Source organism: Camelus ferus, chromosome 1, assembly GCF_009834535.1.
Source record: "Camelus ferus isolate YT-003-E chromosome 1, BCGSAC_Cfer_1.0, whole genome shotgun sequence".
Taxonomy (NCBI): Eukaryota; Metazoa; Chordata; class Mammalia; order Artiodactyla; family Camelidae; genus Camelus; species Camelus ferus.
The window spans coordinates 67903810-67929761 of record NC_045696.1 but is presented as its reverse complement, the minus strand read 5'-3'; the positions used below and the strand labels follow the sequence as shown (position 1 = coordinate 67929761).

Sequence of the window (25952 nt, the reverse complement as noted above, 5' to 3'; positions counted from 1 at the left end):
TTTATTGAGTCACATATCAGCCACTGGGGATGTGCCTGAGCTTACCGGGCTGGGGTTGGGGGGTGGGCAAAATACATGTATAGGAAAATTAGAAAAAACCCGGGAGTGATTCCTGACTCATCCCTTGAAGAAACTGGTGATGAGGCCAAATGTTCTGAACCAATGTTGAATGCTAGGAATACAGGTTTAAATGGAACAGGACGCATTTTGTGTATAGTTCTGGTCAAAGGAGAATGGTGTAACAAATTGTTGGGGCGGAGGGGATGGCACGAGGATGAACCACAGTAAACCTCAACACGTTTGCTATCTTCTTTGTTTAGTCATTTTACTTTCGCGTGGACTCCCTCTGCCTCCTTCTCCTCCTCGCTAGACTGTGAGGGCTGAGAACTCAGAGCCTTGTCAGTCGTCTTCTCTGGTTTCCAGTTGCCTGGAGTCACTCCTGGCTCATCTCTGAGCTCAACAAATATTTACTGAAAGAATGAGTGGTACTGAAAGATAGCATTACTGAGGAAAGAAACATAACATAAATCTGGAAAATTCTGACCTGGCCACTTCTAACCCTGCCCTCCCTGGGACTTTTACTAAATGCTTATCGAGTTAGGTGTTATTCTGAGCACTCTGCAGCATTAACTCACTTAATCCTCACAACCACCCTCTGAGGGAAGGTATTGTTATTACTACCATTTCACGGATGAAAAATTGAGAACAGAGACATTACACAACTTACCTGAGGTCACATAGTTCGTAAAAGGTAAAGCCCAGGGCTTGAACTCAGGTAGTCTGGATCCAGCAGCTGCTCTCTCAACCACTACCCTACGTTGTCTCCGTACTATGGGTGTAATTACACCTGCCTGTTCTACCTCCCAGCATGTTGTAAGGCTGAAACAAGATGATAGATGTGAAAGTGCTAGGAAGGGGGCAAACCAGCTGGTGAAGGTGAGACAGCACACAAGTAACTGTAATTTAAAGTAGAAAGTAGAGACTTGCTGAGAAGTTTCCGAGAAGAAAAAAGAGGGATCGCTTCCAACTGGGGTGGAGGGCAGAGGATTAAGGAAGGCTTCTTGGGGAAAGTGACATTTGAATGAGTGGGATTTTGATAAAGGGAGATGCTTTCTAATTTATTTTATTTTATTATTTTAGTTGAAGTACAGTCAGTTACAATGAGTCAGTCTCTGGTGTACAGCACAATGTCCCAGTCATGCATATACATACTTTTGTTTTCATATTTTAAAGGGACATGCTTTCTAAGCAAATGGAGTGAACAACGGAATAGAGGCACCATTCATTGTGCAGCGTGGTGAAAAAGAAGCTGTTAGTTCATCAAATGCTGATTAGTTTAGCAGATTCTTTACAAAACAGTGTGCACTGAGGGAACTGGGAAGGGAAGAGGCTTATGGATGAAGGGGAAGAAATGGTGAGTAAGGTAATGAATAGAAAGATGAAAAAGCATAACAAAAAACTACCATATTAATTATCTTTCTGGGAGTTGACTCTAGGCAAATAGATGATCCTTGCCTTATCTACATCATGTTTGACTCATTGTTTTCTTGTGCATGGTCCATAAATGCTAGTCCAAGGAGATATCACTCTAAAAAGACTGGTCCCTGTGAGCCTGGGGGATGTGTCATACTCTGGCGCCCTCTTAGGTGTTGACAATGTACTTTAGCTTGCTCAATCTTTCAGGAAGCTCTGTGGGACAGCAGTCAGCTTGCTTTCATTCGACTCCTGACCTTGGTTTTTCCCTATGAGCAACTCTAATTCACATCTCCTAGTAGACACACTCCTGGAGACCTCCAGCCAACCAGCTGGACTGATCTGTGTCTGCTTCCCAACAGGTCATCTAAGAGTAGAGCTAGATCCATTCTCAGAGCAGCCAAAAGTCCCATCTGAAAGAAGAAGTTACACAGAGCACTTTTGCCAGTAGAAATGGTTATGTGTCATTTAGAAAGAAAGCTGTGCTTAAGATAACCTTGAGAACCTGCAGCCCCTCTGAAAAAGTAAGAGTGAGAAAGCAGGAAGTGGAGGAGCCGTAGGTCTTGAAAAGGAATGTGGCTGAGTGTGACAGTTCACAACCACGGGAACTCCCCCAACAGGCTGCCCTCTGAACATTTATGAGAAAACATCCTTCAAGTCAATAGCTTTCCAGCCAGCCTCGGAGAGGGCTCAGTGTCAGCTCACTCTTAGGGGCTGCATTGGCCTGGACGGGAAAGAAAGGCAGTGGACTGTGCTGAGTGTCCCCTCTGTGTCAGCGCATTTGGAGTCGTCACGTAAAATTATCTCACTTAATCCCGTCAGCAATACTGGGTTAGGATTATTATGCTCTTCTCATATAGATGGGGACGCTGAATCCAGGGTGCCTCACTGGTGCTGAATAGAGCATGTTGTTTTACATCTTGGACCTTTGCCCCTGTTGCTTTCTGCCCTTGTCTGTCTGGTGAACTCGTGTTTCTCCAGGTTGTAAAAGAGGCTCTCCTCTGAAGACTCTCTGAACCCCATGGGGCCTTTTGTCCTGGGATTGCATAATGCTTTTGTTCCTCAGGTCTACATGCTGTCTCCCAAGAGTCAAACCTCAGGCCAGGTGCCTCTAGAGCTGCACTACGCTGCCTGCTTTCAACCTTCTCTACTGGGTGACTTCATTGGAACTGCATTCAGACCCGTCCTTTACAGGATTCCCTCTTCAGCCCATTGTTCTGGATCTTCTTCGCTGAAATATTTTGAGTTTTCTGGACTCTGGGCCTCCTAATTTTTAATGTTACTCCCCCGACCCCTCCTTTTTCTGGAACCTACCTGTTACCTTCTTGTTATTTGCTCAGGTCTGACCTTAACTTTCAAGCAACACTTTTCAAACTTGATTTGCTTGGAGTCACCTAGGGATTCTCAGCCTCAGAGATTATGGTCCTGGAGGTCTGAGAACAGTGTGGGAGAATTTGTATTTCTAACAAGCTCTGAGATGACTCTGAAAGTGTCAGTTTGTGGGCTCACTTTGATTAGTATGCCTCTAAACTACAGTTCAAGACCCCTGTTTTCCAGGAAATTTAACTGACTGTCTTTACCCAAAGTGGTTTTTTTTTTTTTCTTCTTCTTCTCCTCCTCTCCTTCTCTTTCTCTCTTTCTTTCATATTCTAATGGAACCCATCCAATGCCCTATCTGAATTAGATAACTTCTTATTCATGTAAGTCTATGGACCTCCATTATCAACTTCTTATGTCTGCTTAAACACTTTAGGTAAGAGAGACAACGTTGAATGCATGAACACAAGTCTGGATGGAGAATCACAAATCCTGAATTAACATCTTCTCATAGTTTCTTATGAACTGTGTGCTCTGGGGCAAATCACATCTTACAGAGTGGAGTTTCCTCATCTCTAAAATAATTATTCTGTTCCTCTTACAGAAGCTCATGGAAAGTATCAAATGAGAGAATGGCTATATAAAGTGCTATACAAATGCAGTGATGTTCACAGTAAATTATTGTTGGTGTTTTGTTTGTTTTGTGCATTTGACTCATTCACTTCATCATTAATGATGAGACATGAAGGAAATGCTGTTGGTTTTAGTGAGATGTGGAGTGGAGGATGGGGCTGAAGTGATGCTGAGATTTCAGGAAGGCTCTTTTCAGTTCCTGGAAATGATTTTCACACAAACAGTTGTGAACCTCTGCTCACGCCAGAAAAGCAGTGTGCATTTATATTGTACTTTTTCTTCAGATAGACAGTGATAACGATTATGAAAATTGTGCTCATATTCTGAACTCATGTAAATTTGAGAAGACTGATGAAATATTAATAGTGGTTGTCACTTACAGGGGTTTGTAGGATGATTGCTAGTGGATGAATTTATAGGGCCTTAAATTTCTGTTTTCTGTAATAAGAATACCTGAGACAGGAAATGTTTTCTTCTAGGTTTTCTTAAGATAGCATATCTATTCCTTAAGTGCCTACTATGAAAAGCCTAGACCTGGCACTGAGGACTGAGAATACAGTTAGATGTAATTTTTTCTTTCATGGAGTGTACAATCCAAACACAGACACATGCATAACTAGCTGTTTTACAAAGCAAAACAGCCTAGGTGACAAAGGAGAGGTACAGGTGGCATGCTGTGGGAACCCGGAGGAGGGTTTCAGTGGATGTGTGCATGGGGGAGGGACTCCTGAAGGAGGTGGTGTTTGAGCACACCCTGAAGAACTGAAAGGATTTTGGCAATGGAACTGTAGGTCAGAACAAACCAGATGAAGAAAGAGTATGTTAGTACTCCGGGTGTTTTCTGTAATGTTTTACAGCTGAAGTTATGGGAAAGGCATGGAAGCACAGAAATGGAAGATCTTTGAAGATCCTCTACTGGCATTCTGGTCCATCTGGCTATGCTTATTTTGTTTCCTTCAGTATATTTGTCTCCTCCTTCTTTACAGGGTATTCCTTTTTACCACTTCCTTGCTGGCATTTTCTTTCCTGGTCATAATCACTCCCTCCTGCAAAGTTGACTCCCCCTTGTTACATATCATACTACTTTGGATCACCTGTTTCTCTGGTCCCCAACCATTTGAAAACCCCCTTCCATCCTCAGCTCTTGTTTTGATTTGCAGCATTAACGATGGCCTTTAAAAAAATTTCCCTGTATTGATTAGATTGATGTGCTTGCAGCATGAAGACATTGATTTGTCTCTTCTCCAGGCTTGGATTGCTAAGCCCTAACACCTAGTCTAGGCAATACTTACATGCATCTAGTGCCTGTTGTGGCCCAGAGGAGATAAGGTCACAGTGAAAGGAAACAGGTTGTTAAAATCTTTGGAATGAAACATCAGATGCCAGACTTGTCTGGGAATGCAATGTAGATTGACTTTACATTCTGTGGCTGGCATGTTAGAAGCTTTTGATGTTCAGAACCTTATATTTTGATACTTATAATAATGTAAGTTTATATCAACTGAATCCAGGCAATTTCAACATTCACTACTTTATTAATTCCAGATGGGAAAATTCATTAGGGCTCAAATTTTGTTTGAGGTCCAACTGTTTCTTAAATTATTATTACAATTATTATCTATTTATTTATTTTTTTACAACTGATGGGAAGGGAAATTTAACAGCTGTGTGATTAGCAGGGCATGAAATTAAAAATGTTTTGCACCGAATCAAGAGGTTGTTTACTACAGAATTCCTCATCTGAGAATTAAGTATCGTTAAGATTGGCCACAAGATGCTCCCTTTCATCATTTAAGTTTGATTTTTCACATCCACTTTTTTGCTAAAAGGCCTTTAACCTTTTCTGGGAGGAAAATACTGGCCAAATCATCACAAAGCATCTCTAATGTTAACAGGCAAGGTAACGACCCCATTTCTTCCACTCACAAAATAACAGAGCAACGAGAAGTTCAGCCTCTCTGCCCTCGGCAAAGAGTGAGTAAGTTCCCGTTTGAGGAAGTCACGTAAATTAGAAAAAGCTACAGCCTGATGGGTGGCTTTCGTCTTTTCCTTGTGTCACCTTTCTGTGAATGCAGGTACAGACATCCAGAATATGACGTTTACCCTTAAAGTTTTCTTTACTGGTGTGATGTTACTTCTTGGGCCCTGTTGCAAGAACCCTTCCTTTGACTGGATTCTGGAAAGTACATCCCTGTTCCTTTTGCAGAAGCAGTAAAGCGCGGTAGTCAAGCACATTAGCTCAAATCTCTCTGCTGAAGTCTGAAGCCAGCTCTCCTCTTTGCTTGGGCACATTGTGTGAGCTCTCTGCAGCTCATCTTCATCCCTTTAGCAAATGGAGACAAAAACAGTACTTACTTTCAAGGTTGCTCTGAGGAATATGACAGTTAATACCTAGAAAATGTTTCAGGCTCTACCTGCCTCATAGCTGATACTTAGTTAATGTTAGCTGCCTCCATTTTCTTTAAAGGCAATGTATTGTTGTGTGTGTGCGCAAGTCTTTAGTACATATCTGACGTGGACTTGCTTAACTTCTAGCCTGCGATCCTTCATCTATCCCTGTCTTTTTGTCGCATATAGAGTCATTAATGTATGATAATTATTTATATGCTTCTCTTAATTCTTTCTTTAGACAGATTTTATCTTTATAGTTGATGAATTCAGCCAGACCCAGTCCCTGCCCTTAAGGGATTTTTTGAACAGGTGATTGGAATTGATGAAAGTTACTGCAGATAACTTTTAGGAGATGGACTAGAGATAGTTCCAATAAAAGTGAAGATATTTGGAGAGTATCCTGAAATATCCAGAGGTCTCGTTAAGGAGTTTGTGGTCGTTAGAGGAGAGAGACATTAGTTTTGGATGGAGGTGGAGGCAAATGTAGAGAAAATGAAGGAAGTCTTCCTGGAGGAAGAGGGACTTGATCTGGGACCTGAATGCTGGGTGGAATTTGACCTTACAGAAAGGGGAAAAGACCTCCCAGGCTAAGTGAAGGGTATGAGCCGCACTTGGTTTGTCCGCATTTCCCTCGTGCTGCCCCTGGCCACCATCCAGCCCTTTGGAGTTTACAGGTCCTGTCTAAAAATTGGACAGGGCGGCCAGCCCCCTGTGCTCTCTAATAAATGTCTTTCCAAGGGGAGGTAAGAGAGGAAGAATAGGAGAGACAAAGGCAGGAAATGTTGGATATTTGTAGAGGGATTATAATGAAGGCTACTGCGTGCTTTTGCTCTTTCTCAGATCACTTGTAGGGGAGATATAAGTGCTTTTGCTTTTTTTAAAAAAAATATCAAAGTGTTACTCCCCCCCCCCTTTTTTTTAAGGAGTTAGTAATAAAAAACACCCTGTCCTCTGTCCTTAAAAATAAATCTGGATGGGGTTAGGCAAGAGAGTATTTCCTGGAATACATTATATGCTCGGCAGTAGATCTGGGTATTTTAATGCCTTTGCTGTAGGAGGTCAATAGAAGTTGGGATGCCACCAGCAACCCTGGGCTGGTTGGTGAGTGTATTTCAATACTGTGGTTGCTCTGTATCAGTTCTCTGCCATGTCAAGGTGGTTTTAAATTTACTTTTAGCAAGTGACCTGATGAGACACCATAATGTGCATATCGCTGGCCAAACATTACGTGGCGTGGTTGCAAAGTCATGAGACTGGAGTTTTAGCCAACAGCCTGTAACATGTAGATGCATGTAGTATAGTCATCCGAGCAGTGCTCCTTGTGGGGGTGCTGTTCCAGCACAGGGAGCACTTTCTAAGTTGCTTCCACTGCTCAAAGCATCCTTGGAATTGCCTTTGGAGATAATGATGAGGCTCCCAAAAAAGCTTTAGAATCATGAGATGTGAGACCATGAAATCTACTTACCTCATTCTCAATGTGAGAAAATTGAGGCCCCCAGACAAATACTGTGGTATACAGCCAAGTACTTGTTATTTCTCTCTGCCTGATATTTTCTCATTTGTTTCTCTGCCTTAAAGAAAATTGATTCTACGTTAAGCCTGTGGATAATTGCAAAGAAAAAGAGAGAAAGACAGAGGAGAAAGTTCCCCTTAACATTGTGTAACATCCAGAGTATACCCATAGCACAGGGAAAACCCAGCCCTCCAGGGCTGAGGCTCCTATATTTTCAAGACAGTCTCAAGAAATAGAAATTACATTGTCAAAGTTTTTAGTTGGTTACAGTTGCATCTATTATAAAATCTGGTGTAGATAAAGATGGAGTTAAACATACAAGTTTCTAATTGAATTGTAGACCTTACCTTGCCGGGGTAGGGTTGCTGTCAGGGATAAAGCCACGTTCTGTCATAATCCATTGGCAACATTTCCTAAAATGTGCTCCCTGTGATCCTAGCTCCACAAATAGTCAAATCAGTTTGGAAATCAGTTGCTTTTGTAGCAATCTCCATTTGGAGTATTCTTCACCCATCTTTAGCAAGATTAACTGAGAAGACCTATAGGTAAAGACAAAATAACCACAACATTCCTTTCTGTTATGTTAAATTCAGGTTTTGTCAAATTTATTTTATCATGGAACCGTTTTGTGGATGATTTTCCAGACTTGTGTTCTGTGGAACATTCTTTGGATAACATGGTTTTATTGTTAAAATTCTTAAGGTTCACATCTGTCATCTTGTAATAATCTTATGTGAAATATAAAGTTATTTGGGCTAAACTATAGACGTCCACCTTCCCTCCCTTCTCCATAGGATAAATTACAGGTTTATTTCAGGATCAAACACTTTTCAAATGAAATGTTGTTAGGAGGGAAAAAAAAAACACAAAAATTTTTTAGAGCCTAATAATTACAGAAAGAAGGCAGTGTTATACCAGCCAAACCCCGTTTTGTGAATTAGGGCCTTAACTCAAGAGAGTTGTTCCTGAAAATAGCTTGTTTTTAAGCAAAACTTTGTTGGCTTTTGGTGGTGGACTTTTTCACCATCAAAGGCATGAATATGGGTGATTTTAAACTGACATGTTTCTTGCATTCAAAACCGGGGCTTGTGGAGGAAACAACGCTTTCTTTAACTTTTCTGAAACAGTTGGCTTGACCATCATGACATTTTTGTTTGTTTGTTTATTTAGGGTATTAGCACTTTTTTTTTTTTTTAATGCTGGAAGGGCCCTTTGCTGATCTTGTCCACGCCTGTCCTTGACAGATGAGGGACTAGAGGCCCAGAAGGCTTCAGCGACCTTTCTAGCCTCTTTACTAGCTAGTGATGAAACCAGAACTAAAGTCAGACCTCTCACTTACTGACTTACATTCAGTACAGCTTTTTTTTTTTTTAACTGTACACTGCGTTAAAAAGAAAGGACTTAATTGCTTCTGCTGGTTAGACGGTAGGTGGTTGGATAGATGTGGACGTACCCAGATGATAGATGCCCATAATTAGAACCTATTTCACCCTCGAGGTAAGAAGACCCTTGACTGTCTCCTCTTTTAAAGAACTTCACCCACCTCAGGCCGGTTCTTTGATGCTGTTCACTTGAGAAACCGGTTCACTTCAATCTGTGTTGAAGAGAGAGTCACGCCACACTTTTTAGTCTGTCTGTCTTATTGAGTCACTACCGCAAGGTTGTGTTCGGGGTTTCCAGCATCAGGAGAACTGGCTTGTCGCCAGGTGCCTGAGGGATGCGGCATCGTTGCACACCGCGCGTGGCTGTTTCTCTTGTCTTCCCGTCCCCTCTCTTCCCCTTCTCTCTTCTTTCTCCATTGCCTTGTCTTCAGCAGGAGGGCTGTCTCGCTTCAAAGACAGGAAAGAAAGCTCAGCTCCAAGGAAGACATTCCTGCTAGCTTTCGCCCAGCTGTAACAAAAGCAAAATGACACTCTTTTGCCTTTGAGTTTTCTCCTTTAGCTGGAAGGATTTGGTGGCTAGATATCTTAGGAAATCCCCCCTCCCCCTTTTACAAAGCTACGATGGCGCCTGGAATCTGGTGCTGCTGGTATCTGTGGTGTGGTGTCACATGAAGGCACGGGCAGTAACTCAGAAGTGGAGGATATGGGTTCTGGGCTGCACTTCTCTGTTAACTAGCTAGGGGATCCTGGGAAAACGGAAAACCCTCTCTGAGCTTCATTTGACCCAACCTCTTCACTGGGGCCTGGGGAATCATGATTCCTGGTGCTGTGCGGATTACATGAGATAATGGATATAAAAAGCCTTTTGTAAACTATGAAGCACCCTGTAAGTATGTGTAAGCATAATTATAGCAACCGGGTAAGCAATAATAATAGCAAACACATCCACGCTGCTGCCATTGAGTCAGGTACCATGTTAAGCCTTGTACATCGATTAGCTCACAATTCTGACAGCAGCTCTATGTGTTTGTGACCAGCACCTGACATCGTCAATCAGCAGGCCTGGCTGCCTACCTGGATCGGCTGGCGATTTACTTGCTGGTTTACTCAGGGCACGTTTCTCCCTTCCCTGGGCCTGAATTGTACTTTTTGTAAAAGAAGCACTTGGACTCTGGTTGAATGTAAGGGCCCTTCTGTTCTGGCGTTTGCGATTCTGTTAGGCAGTTTTCTTTTGCCCCGTATAGGCTCAGTTGCTGACCAGTAATCAGAGCTCACATTTAAACTGAGGGCTCTCATCATCTTCATTCTACAGATGTGGACACACATAAGCCCAGAGAGCTTATGAAACTTTCCCAAGGCTGCACTGCTGGTGAGTGGTGGAGCTGGGATTCAAACCCTGCTCTGGGTCCCAGAATCATGGCAGCTAGATAGACTGGAAGAACCATCCAGCAGTCCCAGGTGTGTCATGCTGTCAGACTCCTCATCTAATCAGCTTCGTGATTATCACTTAGCTCTTGAGATTTTTGGTGGTGGTTGTGATTTGACTCCACAGTTAGATTCCCAGTGTCTTGATTTCAGGTTTTCAGTGCTGGGATGTGTCTCCAGTGTCTGGCCGATGGCAATGTCCCCCTGTATGTGTGCCATCTGTCTTCTGCCCGACCTTAGCTTCTTTGAACCCCTCAGGAACCCCTGCCATTGCCATTTCCTAAAACTGTGTTTGACAGAGCGACCTTTTCACATCAGAAGCCGGTTGAGGTTGCCGTGAGTTCAGGCCTCCACAGGGGATACGTGTTTCAAGTTGCAGTCTGTTTTGTGCGTGGCCTGCACGCTCTCCTTAACTTTGCCCGAGTGAGTCCTGGTTGAAGACGCTCTACCGGATTCTTCTGGCCCTTTCAGCTTGTTTAGGCTTTGCTGTTATTTTATTTTTCTGAAGGCCTGGTTTTCTCCGGCTCTGCTTGGATACAACCCAAGATTTGTAGCCCAGTTGCATCTGGGAAGGGGTCACACGCACTGAAACTGGGAGAAAATTGACTCTTACAGCCCAAGGAAGTTGCCGTAAATCTTCGGTTGTGGACGTCTGCCACCTCTGATTCTGCCTGCCTTCTTTGTGTGGTGCTGTTCCAAGATCTCTTACTGGGACCAGCTTTGCTGGAGGGTTTCCTTTAACTCATAATCCATTCAGCGTGCTTATTTTACCATTAGCACACCTCTCCAGTGTCTAGTCTCTCCAGTCCCCATAGGTGACCCACTCTGGAGTGCATTTATTCATTCATCTACATACGAATTCTGTGGTATAATCTACTATCAGACACAATTGTGATACCAAAGTGAATTAGACGTCATCCCTGTTTATAAGGCCCTGATACTTTGAAGGAGGAAGACTCACTAGTTAAGTCAAATGGTTTCTGAGTGCCCACCGCGACCAAGTACCAGGCCCTTAACCAGAGCTGTGGATACCAGAAAGATACAAGCCCTCTCTCATCACAGGACTTCTGGTCCAGGAGTGACAACCACCACATTCACAACTTCATAGATAGTTATGTTATTATGACTGTGATAGGTGCTGTAAAGCAAAGGTGCAGAGTGTGGTGGAATATTTAACAGGTTTTCCCCTGGCCTAGCAAGGTATGTCATCCCTAGAGAAGTAGAATTTAACTAGGGAAGCTGGGCACAGGGGGTGGAGGGGCTTGGCTAGGACAGACATCTCTCATATAAGGTAGAAAATGATCAATGCTCAGCTCAAGGGCTGCGGAAGTTGAGACGAAGAGGAACATTTTAAAAATGGGGTTGATGATAAACTTCTTTCAGAATATTTTCTTGCTATTTCCCTCTATAAATGGTGGGCTTTTATAGTTTCGTGACCTGGTTTAGTAATTGTAAATTGACTTAAGAGAAAAAAAAAACTTCTCTGTTTTCCTTACTACTTCTTAAATGTGTTAAAATAATTCACTATATTTCATATGTACACCTAAAGTCCTTGAATCCAATTAGTAAGAAAAACACTTTCCATGTCTTTGTGAAGTAACACAAAAATAAATAACAGGTAGAGAAAAACTGAAATAGCAATGCCTGGAGCTTTCTCCTGGAATCTGGGAGTGTCTAATTTTAAGAAATGGTTTCAGATGTATCATTTTCATTCTGCATGAATTTATTTATCTGTTTGGAGTGCCTCCCTTGGGTTACATATTTTACTGGACTGTCGGGGGTGAGAAGGAGAAGGACAGAGCACGGCTGCTGGTTACTGCCGTGCAGATCAGGCCGTGTTCGAGGCAGGAGGGTAAGCGGACTCCAATCCTGCCCTCCCTCTATTTGCCAAGCCAAGACTGGGTGCGTTTTCCTACCGTGCGTCAAGAACCTCTTAGTTAGCCTGGGCCTGGAAATGTCTGACACAGGTTTATTTTTTTCTGAAAGCACTCATAGTTTATTAGGGGAAGCAGACGTGGGGATAACGCAACATAATTACATTGCCAGCCAGAATGAAATATGTTGACCAGAGGTAGAAATGACTTGCTGAGGGGCTCAGTTGAAGGATTTTAATTCTGATGGGGGTGGGGAGAATCAATCTGTACAGCATTTGAGGAGCCAAGTTGGATGGGCAACTTTTTTCTTTTTAAATAATAGCTTTACTGAGATCTAATTCATATGTCATACAGTTAACTCAAAGTCTACAATTCAGTGGTTTTGGTTATATTCACAGAGTTGCACAACCATCACTGAAATCAATTCTGGAACATTTTCATCACCTCAAAAAAAAAAGCCCTGTACCTATTGGCAGTCACTCCTTCTTTCCCCAGATCGCCTTTCACCTAGCCCTGAGCCGCCGCTAATCTACTTCCTCCTCTGTAGAGCTGCCCAGCCTGAACATTTCATATAAATACAGCCACACACTTTTGTGACTGGCTTCTTTCTCTTACTGTAATATTTTCCAGTTTCATCCATGCTGTCACGTGATGAGTAGGTTTTTGATGGCTGGAGAATGGAAGGAAGTTCACCCCCAAATGATGCAGGGTGAGGTGAGAGAAAGACTTTCTTAAGACAGTGTGGGCTGTGTTTGAGAGGTTGAAAGTCGAATACTGGGTCTACAGAGTAGGGCCTGTGGGGGACGTTATGGTAAAAGGAGTTGGAAATATAATCCGGGAGCAGATTATGAAAATCAGCAATCAGTTTGAACTTCTTTTGAGATGCAGATGTTTTTGAAAGGAGAGTAACATGACTTGATGAATGAAAGATGAAGAAACATTGGTAATTAAAACTGTAAGGTCCCTCAGATTGGCTGTGGAGAATCAGTCGTGAAATCAAGAACTCCTCACTCCCAAGTAATTTTCCTTCATATTCCAGTGACTCTTACTTTTTTATCTTTGTTAGCTGGAGTGAGTAGAAAAAGTACAGGTGAAGTTTTTGTTACAATAATTTTTTTTAACTATTAGAAGCATGTGAAAAAGTAAACCTGTTTAGGTTATAACTTAAAGTGCTGTTTGTTGGGCACTTGGAATAAGGCGGTATTTTCATGTGAAGCCCACTGTGTTTATCACATCGTGAGGAAGCAGGCTGTTTTCTGGCCCTTTGGATACCTCTGCAGTATCCTGTCACTATTGTTCTGAATGCAGAGTCTCTGTTATTCCACTTGGACTGCCACAACCAAATACTGGACTGGGTGGATTAAACAATAGAAATTTATTATTATTATTTGTTTACAGTTCTGGAGGCTGGAAGTCTGAGATAAGGGTACCAGGTTCTGGTGTGGTATATTTTCCTAGCTTGTAGAAGATCACCTTCTCCCTGTGTCCTCACATGGAAAGGGGAGAGAGAGCAAGCTCTTTGGTGCCTTTTCTTATAAGGGCACTGATTCCATTGTCAGGGCCCCACCCTCATCAAAACCCAATTACCTCCCAAAGGCCCTATCTCCAAATATCATCACATCGGAGATTGGGACTTCAACATGTCCGTTTTGTGGAGAACACAGTTCAGTCCGTAGCAGAGTCTTACTTTGTCTTGATTTCCTTTGGACTTGTGGCCTTGGCTGTGTTCCCTATATTCATTTGATTGATGCCTGCCAATCAAATAAAAGTCATAGGTATCCCACATGTAGTTGGCCTTGCTTCTCCTAAAGCCTAGAGAAATTCCTCATTGCTTGTTTCTGAGCTGCTCATGTCACAGGCTTTTGCAGGAGAAGGGATTTTAGAGGTTATCTGGTTCATGGACTGTTAACTTAAGGGTTAGTGATCCATGAGCCTCCTGAAATTGTTTGCATAATTCTCTGAAATGGGTGTGTGGGCATATCCCCTTCTCTAGTACCTGTAAGATTCTCATGTGGTTTGTGTCTCTCCAAAAAGGAAAAGTCTTTTACATACTAATAATATTGAGCTCTTTTACTTGTATCATTAAGTCTTTACAACTCATCCTCATGAATTAGGAAACTGAGTCGTATAGCAGTTAAGTCAATGTATGGAGGGTCACAGAACTAGTAGGTGACAAAACCTAGACTCAGACCCTGCAGTCTGATGCCAGAGCCCATACTCCTTACTCTTATGCATTCTTACCCTGCATATCCTTTGCACCCCTCTGTTTTACCTTTTTTTAGACTCTGGTTGACCCTAGGTAGTAGACGATCAGAGAGAAGTGAAACACATTCAAGATGGTGCTGTGATTAAAAACACATAGCTGTCAACACGTGGCAATAATATGAACAAACCTAAATCAAACATGGGACTTAATACCCATTTTAAAATTAAATTAAAGATGCTCCTTTTGGACCTTTGATTCTGCTACTGACCCTCATCCTCTCTCTTCCCTCTTCTCTTCTTGTTTCCTTTTCCTCTTCCCTCTCCCTCTCTTCATTCCTCTCTCCCCTCCCTTGAGTCCTCCAACAAGCATTACTGAGCACTTACCTCATTGAGCTAAGATGGAATTATTAGTAATTGAGTGGTTTAATGTTCCTAAAATGTTTTTATGGTTGGGGGACCTGGGCACTATCCTACTCCTCTGTGGCCAACACCTCTCTACCTAGAAGGTCCTTAGTGGAGCTGTCACATAAGAAACATTGTTGAGGGAAGGCAATATACCTGAAGCCAATGCCTTTCCCTCCTACAGAGAGGCTCTCTGATTTCTGATTTTGGAGGCTGGCTGGTGCCAGTCACTGAAATAGGCAGTGTTGAAGGAAGCTCCACTGTTAATGTGGGAATAGTGGAGAATGGGAGTTTTTTTAGCTTTTCACGTTTGGGAGTTTTGCAAATAAATTATTGGATGTTCAAGGTTGGAACTTAGAAGAAAGGTTGGGATTAGAGCTGTTAGGGTTCAAAGCAGCACAGTGGATGAGGTGGCTCCAGCGACTTCTGAAGGGAGAGAAAAAAGTCCTCTTCCTCCTTTGCTTTGAGAGAGTAGCGTACATCTCATGTCCCATTGCCTTCGTTACCACCTGGGCAGTGTCTCTTAGTCTCTGAACTCCTGTAAATCTCCTTCTGGGATTTAAACATGTGTTCGTCCAGCTCACATGTATGTTTACTAAAGCTGGAAGGGAGGTAGAACTCGTATTTATTTAGAGATGAGTAGAGCTGTTCTTTGAATCCAGGCTTTGTTACTTGCTATCTGGGTGATTGATTGACTGGTTCTCTCTCTATATCAAATTCTAAGTCTATAAAATTAGGTTAATAATAATGTCGACCCTATATGTGTCACAGAGTTGGTGTTCATTTTTTTGTCTGTTGTAATGGTTGTGAAAGCTCTTTAAAAGGAATCTTTAAATAAATTACTTTTTCCCAACGTTTATAATAATTATGATGTTTGTTTTTACTCTCCAGGTAAGCTCTAAGCTCCTTTGGATTTATATATCCTTTTTGCTTTTACATACCTTTTTTTTTTTTAAGCTTCCTCAGTACTTATATGTATTAGATGTTTATTGCACAATAATAATTAGGGTCTTAATTCTTTTCTTTTGCTTTTCTTTTTGTTGTTGTTGTTGTAGCATTTATTGAAGAGGTTTTCCCTGTACACTATGAGATGTTAACTTCTCCAAAAAGAGTTTGTTCTTTGACTTTACTGGTCCCCTCACTTGTGTCTTACCCTCAGCTGGTGTGCCCTCCGCCCGCCCTCTGGGGTGGGTCTCTCCTGATATCCTGATGTTCTCACTCTGCCCCAGCGATGATGCCATTGGTGTGTCTGCTGACACTTGAAGCCCTACAGGGACAGAGGGTCCAAAGCCTCATAGAAAACTAAGGCCCAGAGAGGGTTCATCCATGTCTGGTGCAGGTCAGCGTGGGGGCTAGTTTCCGATCGCTGCTCCTTGTGTGCTTCCCACTCAGGCTTGCTGGTGTTTAGCTGCTTCTTGCCTTTTCTTTTCTTTCTTTTTATTCTTTCAGTTTTTAGGATGAAATTACTGACTTTTGTCACATTAAAATTTTATGAGGATTCTATTTTTGAATCCTGTTCCTTTCTGTTCTACCTCAGATTGCACTCTCTTTTTTACCCCATTGTGGTGCATTTGTTCCTAGACAGAATCAGGGATGGCACCAGGCAGAGAAAGTAGCTTGCCATGTGTTACTGGAAAATTTATGTGTTTATTTTATCGTGTTTGAATGCCAGCAGTATGACCCACAGAATCCGTTTTAATTGATTTTTTTGGTAAATAGTATTCTCAGTTTACTTTCTTCTCATCTGCTTAGCAGGGTTTGCCACTTCATAAAATGCATTTTTTTTTTTTTAACCAGGCACTGTATAAGATGCTCTTTGACTTGAAACCATGCTTAAGGGGTAGTTCTTGCCCTCAAGGAGCTTTACATCTGTTGCAAGAGACTGACATTGTAAAAGGAAGTTTCTAATACTGGCTGGGCTAGGATACTTCCACCATTAAAGGCACAAAAGTGTGCATTGGAGTATGTGAGAAGAAAAGATTAAACTCGAGTGGGGACTCTCAGGAAGTTGCCAGTATACCCAACTTTCATTGTGTATTTCACCCCCAAAGTCTTCTTGCTGAGGTAATTCTTCTTTATATATAATACCAAATTTTATTTTAAAATAATACATACACACATATACATATATTTCTTTATATTATATAAAATTTTACCTGGCTTTTGCTTCATGCACTCCAACTCTCAGTCTTTTAATTTTTATTTTATTATAATTTGAATAATATCAAAGCAGAATGAAAGATTGGTGCTTTTTTTTTTTTCAGAAGAGGAACAAAAAAAGATACGAGGATGACTGATATGTATCTCAATGTTTAGAAAACCATGGGAATTAGGGAGAAGGACTCGTAGCATATCAGGAAACAGGAAACGAGCTCACTGTTGCTGGAGGTGGTTGCTCAGATGCTTGGAAAGTGTGCCTTCAGTAGATGATGCTTACATCCTAGTGCGTGTACACACACAAACATGCACACACATGTCTCTCTACCTTATTAACTGTTTATCCTCAACTCTCTTTTGTTTGACGATTTCTTTTACCTCGTTCCTTTCCAAATGTTACCTCCACTGGGACCTAATTAGAACCTCTCAGAATTCACAGAACATTAGAATACATGTGGGCTCCAAATGTTATCTTTAGACATCACAGAGTATTAGAAGCTAATTCTGGTTATCCATTGTGTATACAGGTGTATAAATACCTCTTCGGCCAAATCTGCTGTCAGGCTGCAGTGAGAAAACTCAAGGGGATGGTTCTCTTAGCTTCTGAATTTCGAGGGAATTCCCTCCCCTAGAGGGATAACACTGCAGGCTGAGATTTTGCTGTTCTAAAGCAAGTGTCCGAAGCTGAAGTTTTTTTATTAAGTTAATGCTTAACTCAGCACTGAAATTGCTGTGTGTCTTTATAAGGAAATGACTGTTTCTACTAAACAAGCTTTTGTAGAAAATACATCCATTGATGCCCTCTACTCTGTTGAATAGCCATGTTTAGAAAGAAAGTTTGATTCAGACTCTAGCATATTAAAGCCTTTTGTAGGATTTTTTAAAAGCAGTTGCTCCCTTAGAGAGGTAACTTAACACTGTTATTCTCATTAACTTTTTTGTAATATATACAAATATTAGAATGACCCCAGAGTTGGCTTTAGAAAAGTGACAACGCAAAATGCTGTGTAGGAAAATATACTACCTCTCCAGCCTGAAGACCTGAGTTCCAGTCCCAGTTCTGCCTGTGACTTGATCTGTGGGCCTTAGAAGAGGCAGTTCTCACAACTAAGTCTCATTTTTCCACCTTTAGTCATGAAAGAATTGCAAACGTTAGATCTGGATGGCACCTAAAAATGGTACCCTTTAAAAAAAAAATTACATGTTGCAACATTTTATCAGGCTCAGACCATTGAGGAGGAAGAATGTCACCTGTAATTCTGCCACCTAGATACAGGTACAACCTATCATTTTTGTATATTCCCTTCCAGTCTTTAGCTATCAGCAGAAATGACCATAGTGCTGGGTACAACTGGCATCATATATTAAGCATTTTCTGTATTGCTATGTATTCTTGAATGATTACAGTTTTAATATCTGTTTCATATTTCATTTAGTGGTTATGCCATATCTTAATTATTCCATTATTTTTATATATTGTTGTGATTTTTTTTTACTTTTTTACATAAACATAGCTTATTGGTTCATCAAAAATCTCTGACACGTCAGAGGGTTGAGATCTCAGGGTCAGAGGTTAACATTTTATGGTTATTCGGATTCACTGATGACTTGTGTCTAAAAGGAATATTTCTGTACCTCTGTAACAGGAAGGTGTGAGTGAGTCAGTATCTCCCTGCCCCATGCCAGCATTACATGCTTTGTCTTCTTGGCATTAGCATGTCTTTAGTTTTTTTGAGGTTAAACATGTTTTCTCATGTCTCATTTCTAGTTATATTTTGTTTATGTCATTTGAAAGTGAATACTTTGTGACCTATGAGAACCTATTCACAGCAAAACAAAGAGTAAATATTTTAATGAGAATTGTGCAGGGCTTGTTAAAGGAAGTTCTAGAACTTTCTGAGTCATACAAAGGAGCCCTTGAAGAAATGAGAGACATACCTTATTCCTAAATGGAAGTATAAAGGCTGTTAACTAGTTATTTTCCACTACATTTTATGTAATCTCAACGCAACTCTCAAGTTAATTGTTCTTGAATCTTAACAAAAAAAAAATATTAAATTCTCTTGATAGCAAACAGGCAAAATAGCTAAGAGACATTTGAAAAACAAGAGTAATGAGGAACAGGGACCAGCCTGGCCAGATGCTCAAGTAGATTATAAGGGAACCCCAGTTGAAGTGGTGAAGTGTTGGTGCTGGAGTAGAGGAAGGCCATTTCCTTAACATGACACATCCAGAAATGGAGCAAGGGCACGTGGAATTGAATATGCAAAAAAGGGACCACTTTGGAACATTCTGAAAAGGGAGGGTTCTTCTCATGGCATTGGGATAATTGGTAGGCTTTCATGAAAAAGTTACATCATGAATACAGATCAAAATAGACCTTGATATGAATTAAAGATCATGTTAAAAAAAAAAAGACAACTAGCAAAAGCCTTTAATAAGAGAACAGGTTTATTATACCTGTAGTAATTGGAAACAAGAACTTTTTTTTTTTTCTCAAATTTTAGAACTGAGGTTGCAAAAATTTTCTGTAAAGGACCAGGTAGCAAATATTCTAGGCTCTGAGTTCAGAGCATCTCTGTCACAACTACTCAACTCTGCCATTGTGGCACCAAGGCAAGCCATAGACAAGTCGTTGTACGTCTAATAAGGAGCTAGAGAATACATCTGTTTATAAGAAGAAACATAATATTGTGAGTGTCAGCTTCCTCACACATCTGTTCCCAAAGTGAATTTTATGTATCTTTACATTTTTTGCCAAATTGTGTGTGAAAAGTAGTATCTCCTTGCTGGTTTAATTTGCATTTCTCTGCTACTGAAGTATTATACATGTGTATTTTATTATTATTATCATTTACTGTGTCTGTTTGCCATTGAGGTCTCCTCTTCAGTGAATTACAGGTGGGGTTAATTTGTCTCTCTTGTTTCATCTTCTTATCACCCGATGTCCCATGGCCCTGGAGACCCGTGGTATCTCCAGACCAGTGCAGATCAGCAGGGCACCATTTCGCCTCATGAATTATAACTCTTCCTCCAACTCCGTGCTCAAGGGCCCAGGACTGGATTTTCAGTTCAGATCTCACCTGTGTCCCTGGCTGGCTGCTTGCCAAATAGACGGACACTGGGGGACCACCTTGTCCCTCCGTCCTGAGTGGTTTTGGCTGTGTTGACCTATTGCTTGGCTGCCCCCAGCTCCTTTAGAGTTAGTTGTTGCCTGAATGTTACCTGAACCTGCCGACATCCTGTGGGCCCTGAAATCCAATTGTGGGCAAGATCTGCCTTTGCATTTCTGTCCATCCTGGTGAGAAAATCTAGAGCTTGACCCTAACTCTCCAACTGCATTACATTAAAGAGCGATCAGAATTCTGTTTCCCTCCTGAGTGATGATAGATTGTTCGATTTTCCAAGAGATCTGACTGAGAAGGTGGTAGAGTCGCTTACACAGAAATGCTTGGAGGACACACGCTGTGAGATTATGGTCATGGCACAGGCGGGGTCTTCGCTTTCTTGGTTCGGCGTCTCCCTGAGCCGGCTGGGCTGCTCCGCTCCTGCCCCTCCCCGCAGCCTTTCCATTGCTGTGTGTGTGCTGCAGGAACTGAGACCATCATGGCAGAGCTGAGCTGGTTTCTCTTCTCTTTTGGACATCATTTTTTGTCACATATCTGATCACCATTTCTTCCTCCTGATCATAAAATCGTAAAATCACTGCTATATTTATATTTCCTTTAGCTGCCTGAGCTCGCAAAGTACCCTTCACTGCTGTCCTTTGAAATTCCTTTACTAATAATCTTTCTTCATGTATGTGTGTGTGTGTGTGTATAAAATCTGCTGTTTATGAAATGCTCTAGTGTCCAGTATGTCACTTGATCCTCATAAGCGCCTGTGACGTAAGCAGGGCAGAGACTGCTGTGTCCATTTTATAGATGAGGAAACGAAGGCCCAATGAGGTCTGGAAGGCCCTGACCGAGGCCATCCTTGCAGCTGATAGCAGAACTTCCTTTAAACGCATGATCTTGACTCCCCTGACATTTTTCTTCCTGTTCACAGAACTGCTTCTCTTTTATGAGTTTCAGGGATTTTCTTGTCCATGACACGAAGAAATTAGTGGCTTTTTCTTGAGCGAGCTAACTGTGATTGCCTTTGTTGAATGCTTCTTGCAGTCTGCTATTGGTCTGAGTACTTTCAGAGAAGACAGTGCATGTAAATATTCCCCTTTTATTGAGACTGTAAGGCAGCATTTTCAAAGAAGACAGAGACCCTGAAGAAACTGTGTTTGTTGTCTGAGATTCCTAACAACCACTGCAACCATGATTTGGGGTTTTTTCCTGAGGTTTTCTAGTTGTAGGCTGCCACAGCACTTAGCATTTGGGGGTCACAGATTCCTGTTCCTATTTTAACACTGTGAGGTTTGTGTGTTATGTGACCTTTGTGTTCTGACCTTCAGGTTTAGGGAACTGAAAATTTAGGAAGTTTTGTTAGGACCTGAATCCAAGTAAGTTCCCTGATAAGTACAGAGACTCACAGAATTGTGGAATGTTAGAGTTTAAAGGGACTTTCATCCATCTGGCCCCCTGAATTTGAAAATGTGGCCAATTAGTGATAAAGCTGAGGCTGAGATGCTGGGGTTGGATTAGGCTTCCTGCTGCCTTGTGCCATGTCAGGACATGCCTCTCCTGCTGTGTCCTGCCTCTTCCCGGCAGCTCTGAGAGGGCTGGCGCTGTGTCTGCTCTGGGCCTGGCTCTGCTCCCTAGCGATGAGCAGAGGGCTTTGCAGAGACATTGAAGATTTCTTTTTGCAATGAGTGATTTGCACCTGTCTCTTGCTGAGAAAATATCATTGCTGTCTGTTGGCAAACAAAATTTTAAGGATATGGGGTGGGGGTTTGGTCAGGATTGATGATGGGAAACAAATCACTCTAGATATTTTAAGCACAAAGATTTTAATACAGGGTGTGAGGTGCTTCAAAATCATTGGAAGGATTGTTTAGAGCAGGCTGTTGGCTAAGCTCCCAGTAATGATCCCAGAACCATACAAAATTACTAGGTTTTCCTGATTGGGATATTGGAGATGCATGAGGCTACCGTGGAACACAATGGTGTTCAAGACGGCAGCATTGTACCTGTGAACCAGAGGTTAAGAAGCCACGATTGGGAAGGTAGTAACTGGACCCTGAAACATGGAGTCCAGCTGCTCTCTCTGCCACAGCTGCTTCTTGACAACCCCAAGGCTGAAGGCCAAATATGGGACTGTGGAGGCAGAAAAACCCCCATCTCCATGGCCGTGCTTCCAGCAGAAAGCACACCAGAACCACAGATCACGGCCTCCACCTTACTTTTGTCTTCCAAGTCTCAAGTCGGCAGGTATATTTTGCCAGATCTTTTTTGCAAACAAACCCTACCCTGCAAGGCAGCCTCTGCAATATGGCAAGGTCGAGTGCCATTCACCATACCCATCACAGTAAGGGCTATCGTTGTCATGTTTGGGGCATGTCTTCCATAGGCTCTGTGTGTGGCTGATACTAAATTGAGGATGGATTAACACTTATGTTCTGTTAGATCTCGATTTGTTAGTGTAATTAATTATATAACAGAAGGAAAGGCAACAGTTTTACTTTAGGGAATCCCTAAGGGGAATTCCTATTTGTCAGAAAAAAAAAATGCCATAAGGAGGGAAGATCCTGAGCTGGGAGAGTATTCTAAACTGTTTTGGTTTCAAACATCTTGGAAAGTACTACAAGGAGACGTTCAGTATTATGATACAACAGTGCTTACCATGTCTAGGGGGAGTTCCCTCTTTGGCAAGTGTTGTCAACTTTCCGTCTTGAATGCTTCGCCTCTTCCCCCGCCCCTGTGGAATATACATTTGGACTTTGCAAGGGAAATCAATATAAAATAGCTTATTTAAAGTAAATTAAGTAGGCGTATAGCCTATGGGCCTGCACTGAACTCTTTTGACTTCATCTCCCTTAACTCTTGTGTAACCCCTAGTTAAAAATGTAAAACATTTATAGGTAATCTCCTCCACCTTTACTCTTGTACCCTAGTGAATACATTTGGACACATTTCATTTCTCTTTCTTGTCCATTCTCTAATCTTTCCTGTTCCAAATTAAGAATTAGGCAAACCCGTTGTCTTTCTACTTGAAACCAGGTAGACATGATAAAATCACTGGTAATATTGATGGTCATGGGGACAGGAGTGGGCAGGGGATAAAGCTATAATTGAAGAAAATAGTCTGATATTCTTGGAATAGGTGATGTTCTTTGCGTCAGGAGAAAGAGGCCGAGTGAGTAGGGCAGTTGGTACCAGGTTCTTCTAGATTTCTGCCTATCCTTTTCCTCTGCACGATCATTCTGCTCCATTTTCCCCTTCTTACTGGGAAGCATGTGCTTCCGGAGCAGGGAAACCCCCAAGACCTCCTCCATTCCCCTTGCTAGCCGCTCTGCCCTCGTGGCAATTGCAGTAATAAATTTAAAGTGTGGGGGGGGGGGGCTTTGGCTGTGTGGAGAAGAAGCTACGTGCTCAATATTCTCTTGGATGCAGTGACCAAAACCTCATTGCTACTGTGTTAGAAGTAAAGTGACTGTGTAAAAGGCACTGCCTACATTGGGGCACTTTTGAGAGTGAAAGGGGGCACTATTAATAATTACATGGAAACAGCAGGCGTAAGTTGGATGTATGGTCACCCTAATTATAAGGGATTGTGGAGAACAGTGTTTGAAATATGAGCTGATACGATTCAGAAGCAGAACATAACTCTTTATATTCCCAAACCTTTAAGCTTATCTTCCCTTTTTCATAATAATCACTTGCTATGCACTGATGACAGAGCCTGTAGTTGTAGGCGCCATTTTTGTTCTATATTTCCTCACAACCACTGTAATATTTTAGAGCAGTGGGTTTTCAGCCTGTCCTCTAGTATAGTTCTCATAGGAGGACCAAGGAAGTAATACATTTTATACTCCCCCCACAACTGAAGTGTATTCTGCCGAAGGATGAAGATTTAAATAAAGTCCGAGGAACTGTTCTCTCAATTTGTCTATTTTTATTCTTGAGATTTTCTTAAAGATTTGACATGAAGAAACAATTGTTTTGCTACAGAAAAGTTTGAAAACTACTGGTTCGAGATTTTAAATTTTATGTTACTGTTCTAAAGCTGTAAGGCCAATTGGGAAAAAAGAGAATAGGACTTTTTAAACTTGAAACACAGAAAAAAATTATGTAGGAAACTAAAGCAATATTTTACCTATCCAGAGGGCTGCCATGTGTAAGTGGGCTTGTGATTCCAAGGCAAAGGCAGGACCGATCGGTGGTTCCTAAAGGAATACAGGTTTCAGCCTTGGGTAACGTTCTAGCAGTTACAACTTTTCTGCCATGGAAGGAAGGGGCTGGGCTGCCTTGTGAGGTAATGACCTCCTGGTCATTGGCGTGGACAAGCAAACTCACAGAGGGTGGTTGTGTTTCAACTTCAGCTCTGCATTAGAAGAAATACCTTCATTAACAATTTCATGCTTCTTGGGTATTAAACTTCTGTATTGGTGAATAAGTTGTTAGCTACCACCTCACATATGTCTGAAGTGTGTGTGTGTGTGTGTGTGTGTGTGTTTTATTCCCAATTTAGTACATTCTTCACCTGTGGCATTGTCTTTTTTGCGCGGTAGTCAGTAACTGATAAAAATGCAGAAGGCACAACATGAGCACTCTCATCGAGAGAAATTTGAAAGGGAATAACATCCACTCATGTCATTCTGAAACTGATCCGAAACAGCCTGGCTCGTTTTTACTCAGCGGCTATTGGTCGATGCTTTTACAGATTTTTTTTCTCTGTTTCAAAGTCTTGAAATAAAAGTGGAACAACTTCCAACACGAATTAAGAAGGTCACCGATTGAAAATGGTTTCAATTGTTTTGCTATTAAATGTGAAATTGCAAAACTAGCCCCTTTTACACAGTTTGAATTTATAGCACATTCAAATGAGAAGCCTGTCTGTTTTTCATACCATTTCAAATACTGAGAAATTTCTCCAGGCTCTTGGATTTGTGATAAACAAAAAGTATTACTTCAGAGTATATAATGCAGGAAGTTGCATCTCTTTGTTTTTTAAAACTGTATCTCATGGTCCTTGAAGGGTGAACATTTGTACCTCTTCTCCCCACTTCCCCTTTATTTTTCCAGTGACTGGGTATTTTAATTTAATTTAGCAATATCCTTATATTTTAACCATAGAATGAAATAGATTTTTGGGTTTAAGATAAATTTAAGATGAAAAGTAAGTATTAGAGAAATAAATTAATTTGGAAACTTTAATTTATAATAATCATACTATCTAAATTCAGTAATGTTGAATTGATTCAAATTATAGTGCCCAAACTCTATGCAAAGGCTCTGAGCTAGTTTACAACTAGTAGTTGAAACAATAGGATACAAACAGCACGGTTGATGGGTGACAGTTTTGTGAGCAATATAACGTTCAGAAGGGTGAAGGGTGACGGTTCACTCTCTGTCCTGTGGCTGTGATTACTCTTGGCAGGTTATGTGGCCTGAGTAAACATTGCTTCACAGAGTCACACGTAATAGTGTCAGATGTAAATATGGCCTGAGATTTGTCAACATTCTTATCTTCATTGAAGACAAAATATTTCTACTTTTTCAAATTCTATCTAAAACAGAGTTTTTTCCCCTCTTATTCAATCTACTTTTATTGAGATATCAAAGTGAATTTGTAATAAAGGAAAGTCCAAAATTATTTAAAAAGTCAAGATCAATGAAAACATCCCTCAAGTGCTAGTAATATTCTGTAACCTGTGTAAATGGTACAACAGACTTGTACACAGATAACTAATAAAACATGGTGCTCATGTGTTTTAACACAAGTTTGAACAAGGTGTCAAGGGAACGCAGACAATGAACAGCAATTCACTTGTGGACCTGCCCGCTTAGCAGTGAGTTTGGAACGAGAGGATTCCAGATACTACCAAGGAGACTGCCAGGCCTTGTTAGAGGTGATACTGGTGATTTCTCCCATGGCCACTGTTTCATCCTAGTGCAGGGGCACGATATAAATCAGGGTTTTAAACCCTTGTGAATCACTCAGATTCTCATTTTTGTAAATCCAGATTTCCACTTTTGGAAGTAGATTTACTGAGCTCCAGGGGCTCAAGGTATTGTTTACCTCTTTTTT

General features: G+C 41.4%; 1 protein-coding gene and 1 long non-coding RNA gene across 10 annotated transcripts in view; one reads left to right on the top strand and one right to left on the bottom strand.

Moving 5' to 3' along the window:
* Positions 1–25952, top strand: part of LPP (LIM domain containing preferred translocation partner in lipoma) — a 629562-nt gene that overhangs the window by 174859 nt on the left and 428751 nt on the right. The window lies entirely within an intron of this gene.
* On the bottom strand, positions 4895–9544 carry LOC116664347. 2 transcript variants are annotated; one of them, XR_004320837.1, is made up of 4 exons: positions 8871–9544; positions 7675–7866; positions 7280–7413; positions 4895–5746 (listed from the first exon to the last, which is right to left on the bottom strand). It is a non-coding gene; the product is annotated as an uncharacterized LOC116664347 (long non-coding RNA). The 2 variants fall into 2 exon arrangements; XR_004320840.1 differs by having other exon boundaries at positions 7280–7385.